Source organism: Peromyscus californicus, unplaced genomic scaffold (assembly GCF_007827085.1).
Source record: "Peromyscus californicus insignis strain IS unplaced genomic scaffold, ASM782708v3 Scaffold_20__1_contigs__length_68692818, whole genome shotgun sequence".
Classification (NCBI taxonomy): domain Eukaryota; kingdom Metazoa; phylum Chordata; class Mammalia; order Rodentia; family Cricetidae; genus Peromyscus; species Peromyscus californicus.
The window spans coordinates 42,963,763-42,971,994 of record NW_026294503.1 but is presented as its reverse complement, the minus strand read 5'-3'; the positions used below and the strand labels follow the sequence as shown (position 1 = coordinate 42,971,994).

General features: G+C 51.5%; 1 long non-coding RNA gene across 9 annotated transcripts in view; it reads right to left on the bottom strand.

The window, feature by feature from the left end:
• Positions 1-3,753: 3,753 nt before the first annotated feature.
• The window catches only part of LOC128116709 (uncharacterized), a 28,034-nt gene continuing 23,555 nt past the window's right edge, over positions 3,754-8,232 (bottom strand). For 6 of the 9 annotated variants that reach the window (XR_008220567.1, XR_008220562.1, XR_008220565.1 and 3 more), the window contains one exon: positions 3,754-6,483. This is a non-coding gene — a long non-coding RNA (uncharacterized LOC128116709). The remainder of the gene's footprint in view (positions 6,484-8,232) is intronic. The other 3 variants (XR_008220570.1, XR_008220569.1, XR_008220568.1) reach the window with 3 other exon arrangements.

The window sequence follows — 8,232 nt, the reverse complement described above, 5'->3', positions numbered from 1 at the left end:
AGCATGAGGGAAGGCATATTTGATGCCTTTGCTCTTCTCACAGAAAATGGAGAGCAGGTTGCCTCTGGTGCTGCAGCCTGGGCTAGGCTGTCTGTCTGCTGTGGGTGAGGAGTAGGTGCCAAGATACTCTGCTATCCTTGGACACATCCTTCCCGTTTGTGCAGGCATATTTATGTGCTGAGTGTGGACACCCAGACAAAACCTGTGTAAGGTTAAAGCTGAGCTCCGCGGCAGTGGGCAGAGCCATGCCCACAGTGGCAACCGCTGGCTGGGAATCACACTGAGCAAAGGGCACCAAGTCCAGAGCACCTGGGTGTGATACCATTTGTAAGACCATGTTTAAGAGTAGGGGCTGGGGGGGGGGCAGGAGGCTGGGAAGATGACTCGGTTGGTAACATGCTTGCCATGCAAGCTTGAGGACCCGAGTTCGATTCCCAGAACTGGAGAAGAGAAAGAAAAAAAAAAAGTCAGGCATGGTGGCCCTTGTAATCCTAGCACTTGAGAGGCGGAGTCGGTCAGTTCCACGTCGGTGAGATGCTATCTCAATAAAACGTCATCCTTGGGGAGCATAGCCAGGGATGACCTCCAGCCTCCACGCACCAGCACACAGGTGCACCTGTATCCACACACACTCAGCAGGCCTGGGGCTGCAGCTCAGGGATAGAAAGCTTGCCTAATGCTCAAGACCCAGGGCTCCACCCCCAGTACTGCAACCAATGCATTAAGAAGCATGAATTAAAAAGCACATAGAGTCCAGATCCTGGGAGCCTCGTGCTGGTACAAAAGGAAGATTCCAAGCCCGGTGTGTTGGCTCATGCCTATAAACCCAGCACATACGAGGCTAGCCTGGGCTACATAGTGAGACCCAGTTTCAAAGGGAAAAAAAAAAAGGTTAAGCAGAGGCCAAGTTTCATGAACAAGGATCCAGTTATACAAAAGCAGACTGGGTCGTCATACCCCAGATCTCCATTTTAAAACAGCAACCCTTTGAAGTAACAGAGGGAGAGGATTAAGGCTGATGAACAAGAGGGACATCTGTCTGGCTCCTTGCACCCACCCTGTGGGTGTTTTACACCCAACTTAACAGGATAGAGCATGTGCGAGGCAGATACCTAACCAAAGGGACCTAGAGTTACTTCTTGCCCCAAGGCCCCCCCGAATGCAGTGGTCCCTACAGAATGCTCAGCCCCCGTGGCAAAGCCACCAATTAGCATGGTTGCTCTTATTCTCTTCCTGGATAACACAAAGGGCTAGCTCTGAAGCCCCCACCTTTTACTCAGAGCAAGGAGGCCCAGGACCCTGAGAGTGATCTAAGGAGAAGAGTAGTCCCCACAGGTCCAGAAGGCCAGAGAGTGACCAGGCTGGGGCTCGGAGTCAAGTTCAGTCAGCCCCTGCCAGTATAGACAAAATTGGCCAAACTCCCTCAAAGTCCTTAAAATTTAACAGTCTTTGATTCTTCATGCATATAGGTAGACAGGCAGAGTCCAATAAACAGCCTGTGGGGGGCCCAGCACTGGGAGCTGTCTCCAGGGCCTTCTGGGCACATAGGACGGGCATGGTCCTTTGTCCTTCTCTATGGCACATACATTTTGGTGTGGCAGAGAGAAACAATAAACAGTTAACAAGTATATACATAACCAATGGTAGAAATTCCTAGAAAGAAAGTGCCAGACCCTTAGAGGGACCCCAGATCTCTTATGTGGGTTCTTCCTGAAACAACCTTCTTGGGGAGGAAGCTGCCAGCCAGGGTATTTCTGTGGCAAGGTACAGGCAAAGGCTTTGTCATGCTCAGGCAGAGGGAATAATGCGTTCAAAGGTCCTGGGGTAGAGAAGAGCTGAGCCTTATGAAAAGTCAGTGTCCCTGGTGAAGGCAGAAGAGAAACCCCATTCCCAGTGTGGGCTTTTGCAGAGGTGCAGTGGGAGCCACTGAGGATTGTAGTTGGAGCACACAGTGGGGTCCTCTGGCTGCAACTGGGGGGGGGGCTGATTCTTTGGAGCCCTGCCCACATCTTGCAGCAGATACCTTCATTTTCCTGGGGCTTCCACCCACCTCCCAGAGAGTCAATGGGACTCTCAGCTTTAAGATCAGCAGCCACTCCATCTACAGTGGCCAGCCACTTGCCCATCCTCCCAGCCTGCAGTCTGCTGGATGCAGAGCTCTAGAACCAACATTCCCCCACTCCGGGTTGCAGGGCTGTGCCACACCATGCCTGGCCAGGCCTTGCAGCCTGGCCAGCTGAACTCATCCAGGACAGCAAGCAAGGACAGTGGAGCCCAGTGGAGGCAGAGGAGGAGAAGGTGGAGCCGACAGACCCTCCTGACCCCATTCACATAGTGCTCACTTACAAGACCATCTGCTCAGGCCGAGCGGGCAGCACAGGGCATCGGGGCAGAGACAGCAGCACCCGGCCAGCCACGTGCTGCCTCTAGGGCCTGCACAGGAGTCAGAGACCCAGTTGACTGCCTGCTGAAGCTGTTGACTCTGGCCAGGCTGTAGGGATGCCAGCTTCTGGTGCAGACCCTCCTCAAAAGAGGCTGAGGCCGAATGATGGAGGCTTCAGTGGGAACAGGGTGTGGGAGAGATGTGAAGAGGATCAGGTGTGTAACCTCCTTAGAAAGAAGCACTCATGGGTGGGGCGCAGGGAACAGAGCTTCTGAAGCCAGATAATGTTCCCAACATGAATTAGGTGGCCCCTGCCCTGATGACCCCTTAAATGACCACCAAAGGCTTCCTAACTGGTCGTAGTGACCCTTCATTACAGTCTAGACATCAAGTGGTCTACTTCAAGCCTTTCAAAGCCTCTTGGGGTGCTGGCTTGGTGGCCTAAACCCCAACCTTGGCTTTTTTCTGTCATGTTTACACACACACACACACACACACACACACACACACACACACACACACACACAGAGAGAGAGAGAGAGAGAGAGAGAGAGAGAGAGAGAGAGAGAGAGAGAGAGAGTTGGTTTCAAAGACCATTTGCTGTCATTTTCTTTAATACCTTGTATTAATTTCTTCTTCATGTCGGTTGTCCTGCCTAGTTAATGTACAGTGAGCAGTGTGTTCTTTTGAGTTCTTTGGAGACATTCCCCAAACAGATGCTCAGGGGCAGCATTTGTTTCGGGAGGTGATCTCAGAGGTAGTGTGGAGGTGTGAAATGGAGAAGAGGGAAACCAGTGAGTCTGAGCCACCATTGTAGGCAACAGGGCCTTCCTCATGGGGGGAATGCCCAGAATAAGTTGCCAAGGGACAAGGGGTCTGCAGAATTTGTCACCCAGCTCTGAAACTCCAAGATAAGAGGACTGGAGAAGCATGAGCCCCCCAACACTCTAGTCTGGGCCTTGCAGGTCAGTAGAAGGGAACCGTTTCCATCTCCCCTTGCATAGACCAGAGAAGAAAGGTCCTGGAAGAGCTGTATGGAGACACTAGGCTGTGTGTGCATCAGGCTGACAGGCTCCCTGATCCATCTGGGAAAGACTACATTTCCCAACATCTTTGTACTGTGTTAGGAGCCTGTGACCAGTCATGGCCAATGGGCTACGAGAGGAAGTTAGGAGCAGCAGATCCTGTCCAACCCATAGTCCTCTCCCCCACAGTCTTCCACACTTTCTCTTCACTGGCCTGCAGAGCCCCAGAAGGGTCAGAAAATGTTTTCTTTAAGCTTCCTGAAGTATACAGTCTCTGTCACAGCCAGTCAATTTGTCTGTGCTGTGTTAAAGCAGTCTTTGACAAAATGTAAATGAATGGCATGATTGTGTCTCAATAAAACTTTATTTATTAAAAAAAAAATCACAGATTGCAAACCTCCATCCTAGAAGCTGGCAGAACCATGGGTGGGTGGAACCTGGGGGCCACACAGCTTCTTTGAGTGATATTCACTAGCCTCACCCTAGCCAGCTTCCCCTCAGTTGTGCTCTGAGTGATAAAATTCTGTGTTCAGACCCTCCCAAGCAGGGGTAGTAACTGATAAGGAAGGCTTCACGGAGGAGGCAGCATTCACATTCAAATGCATCACTGTGCTGGTGGGCAAGATGAGGAAGGGCATTCTGAGGAAGGACAGAATTGTGTGCTCCAGCTGGTGGGAGAATAGAGTGTCATATTTGCTCTGTCGTAGGGGATGTCAAAAGTGGTCACCAGCAAATGGGAGCTGGGAACTAAATGCTGAGTAACCAGCAAAGGGGGAAGGGTAGGAAAACAGTGGGCTGGTGCTCCTATCACTTGCCTTCCCCTGCATTTCTGGACCTCCAGCCAAGTGTCCACTCGGTGCCTAGCATGTTCTGTCTCCCCTGTTTAAACGCCACCCTTCCCTCAGGACTGCACAAAACTCCTACTTACTCTATGATGCAGGGGCAACAGGGCCTCCCAGCCAGAGCACAAGCTTTGAGGTGACCGTCCTGAGTTCAGATCCTGGCTTTGTCGATAAGAGAGGCCAGTGAGCAAACCAGTGTCTATAAATAAACCAAATGAACTGGCTTTGGACATCTCGCAGTCCCAGACTCTGCTTGACAGTAGTTCAAAATGAGAAGTGATTTCTGGGCAAAGCTCAATGCCAGAATCGCTACCAGGAGGACAGTTTAACCAAGGGTGTGTGCCTGGGAAGCCTTTTGTTAAGATCTCACCACGACTCCAGGCTGTGCCTTCTAGACGTTTCCAAAGAGACAGAGAACTGTCTAAGCATATATTGAAGCCCCTTTCTGTTAGACAATGGAGCTGTCTCTTGTCTACCCAGGAACTCCTCCCAAGTGGCGTGACCATGCCTGCACCTGACTTAGATGACAAGATAAAGGCAGGCCTGGGGGAAGAGATGAGTGCATTACACATGAGGGGCTGATGGCAGCGTGTGAGGGCGGCCACGAGAAACTCCACAGCCTGTCAGGCTTCAGAACAGGGGTTCCTTCCCTTACCGTCCCGGGGTTCAGACATCAGGTAAATGTGAGATCAGGGTCATGTCTTCTGAATCTCTTTCCTTGGTTTGCCATGGTATCCTCTTTCCACATCTTCACATGACCTCCCGCCATGCAGACCTATGTCCTAAGCTTCTTTGTGTGTTTCTGTACACACACATGCGGTAGCTCACACGTGAAGGTCAGAGGACAGCCGGACAGCCTCAAGTGTCAGTTTCTGGCTTTCAGTTGATTTGAAAAGCCACGTTAGAGCCAGGCCTCCACTTTCTGTCCTGTGCTGTATCCCCCATCTAACTCTTCTCCAGGACACTCTTCCCCACACCACCCCTCAACAAAATCCTAATAGTTAACCCTATTAACTATGGGTCCTTCCATCTACTCTCATGGGTTATCTGTGACCTCCTCCCATGTCCCTGCCTCCTTTTCCAGCATATTCTTCCAGGATTTTCCCTTCTCTGCCTTCATTCTCCGTAAGGCTGCAACTGTTCTTTCTAGCATTTTGTCCCCTCCCTGGTGACCTGCCCCCAGGGAGCCTTTATTAATTTCTCCCCTCCCCTGTTGCCCTCTCCTTGGCCCCTAGCTCATCACATCCATCAGTTCCCTGCACTGGTTTTAGCTGCTGTCTCCTTCTCATCCCCTCCCAGGAGGATGGCATCCCTTCCTCGAACTGGGCTGTGATCGCTGTCCCCTCGCCTCAGAGCAGCAGCACTGGAGGGCGGAGACTCCCAGAGGGCCGGGTTCAGATCGTTTTATTTTTACAACGTCCTTGGGCTGATCAACGTGTTTGCAAGTTTGTGCAGGGTGGGGTTATGTGCTGGGAAGGGACCAAGACTGCAAATAGCACTTGAAATTAATATAGGTCAGTTTCTGTGTGGTGTCCCCCAAGGGTCCTTGTGTGGGAAAGCCTGTCGTCTGGGGCTCAGCTCTGTAGTGGCAGTTGCTGTTGCCCTTGTGGTGGGGGGAGGGTGTGTGTGGGGGGTGCTCACAGAAGATTAGGAGGAAGCATTGGGCAGGAGAAATGGACCAACTGCTGTTCCGCTGCCGGGGGTGGGGGCTCCTTTCTCCTGACTCCCTGGGTGTGAGGTCCCTGATGCTGTGCCACGCACGGCTGGTGGGTGGGAGAGACAATCTAATTCCTTATAAAAGGCAAGGCCCTCATCTTGTACCCAGCTCTGCTCTGTGTCCTTAGATAAATTGTTTGACTTCTCTGGTCCTCAGTAGTCCTTGTTTTAAAAAAGGAGGAGGGGATTGCCCAGAGAAGGGTCCATGGAGAAAGGAATGGCTACACTTAATCTCTTCCAACCTCCAGGTCTTGGGAATTCCCATCTCACACCAGAGGAAATGGAGGCCTGAGTACCACGAGGGTTAAATGAACTCTGGGGTGTGAGCAGAGCTCAGCGCTATACCCAAAGGTGGAGGATAGTCCCAGGTGCCTTTCTAGCTCAGGACCAACCAGGGGTGCCTACAATACCCAGCAAAGAGCTGCAAACACCGCCATTACCCAACTGAAGGTGCCGAGAACAGTCGGGCTCAGAGCTTCAAGGGTCAGGAAGAACAGAGCAGCCATGGCGTCTGTGTCTGTGGAACATGGGACACAAAGAAACAGACCAGAGAAAATACAGTGACGAGCTGGACAGAGTGAAGGAAACTAGCCTGCCAGGAGGAATGAAACCAGGGAACCCAGTTTAAATCCAGGAGGTCTTGGAGGCAGGAGGATGCATCTTTGAAAGGATGGTATTTCTGTGGAAAGGATGGCATTTCTGTGGCACCTATGGAGGAAGACACAGATGCCACCCAGGAAAAGGCAAGAGAAGAGCGTGTTTTGACTTCATGTAGAAGACAGAGCTCATGCAAAGGCCCTGGGGCAGGAAAACACATGGGGCTCATTTCAGAGGGCTGAAGAGAGAGGACTGTAGGCCAGGGGCTAGAGATGACCAGATCCAGTCCGGCCAGGGTATCGAGCATGTGAACCTCCATGGATTTTTACAGAGAAAATGATGGGATGTGATTTTTGTGTTTAACCACATCCTTGCAGCTGCTGTCAAGAGGCAGATGTGAACAGGAGGGGACCCAAGAAGAGTGTCTCAGCCAGGAAGGACAGCAACAAAGTGTAGACAACCCTGGCTTCCTTTGTTGTCATAGCCCTTGCCCAGCCCTGAGAGACCTCACCCATTCAGCTAGATGGAGGGTGTCCTCCGGAGATAGAAGGGCATTATGCAAGAGTCAGGCAGTGAGGGCTGGACTCTGCTTGAAGTTCCTACCTCACTTATGCCCATCATGTGTCCTCGGACACAGGCTGGACTGCAGGAGCTTGCTGTCTTTGAACTTTTCTCCTTGTGCTCTTAAGGAATTTTCAATCTCAAGTTTCCTGAATCCTGGGGTTTTATTTGTTTTATGATACAGGGTCCCACATAGCCCAGGCTGGCCTTGAACCCACAATGTAGCTGAGGATGGCCTTGAACTTCTGCTCTTCCTGTTTCCACCTCCCAAGTGCTAAGGTTACAGGTATGCACTACCATGCCATGGTTATTGGATGTGCATTTCTTTTGTGTGTGTGTGTGTGTGTGTGTGTGTGTGTGTGTGTGCGTGTGTGTGTGTGTGTGTGTGTGTGTGTGTGTGTGTGTGTGTACACGTGCAAATGAATGTGTGTGGAGATGAGAACATGTGCCTATGGAAGCCAAGGTCAACCTCAGGTACCCTTCCTTGGGAGCCATCCACTTTCCCCCTAAGAAGTGGTCTCTTATGGGGACCTGGCAATCACTGGTTAGTCTAAGGTGGGTGGGCAAAGAGCCCAGCTGTTCCTGCCTCCACCTCCCTAGCCCTGGGATTACAAGCACATGCCCCTCGCCTGGCTTTGTGTTACCATATGCATGTATATGTGTAGAAGCCATGGGTTGACATGAGGGGTGTTTTTCAATCACTCTCCCTCTTATTCATTAAGACCTCTCACTGAACCTAGACTCGCCGACTGGCCAGTGAGCTCTGAAGACCTGCCTGTCTCCACCCCCAAGGTGCTGGGATTACAGGTGCAATGCTGCCACATCTGGCTTTTTGCATGGGTACTGGGGATCTGAACTTCGATTTTCATGCTTGCCTGGGCAAGTACTTTTCAGGCTGAGCCATCCCCCAGCTCCAGTGCCCAGCTTCTGAAGCATGAGTTCTAGGGAGTGAACTGAGGTCCCCACGTCTGCAAGGCAAAAAAACACTTTACCAGCTAAGTCATCTCCCCCAAGCCTGGCCTCTCAATGAAGAGAGAGAACAGCATCAGTCACCATTTAGGAAATGAGAGAATTGTGATCGCAAAGCACGAAGAGGACTCTCTGGCAC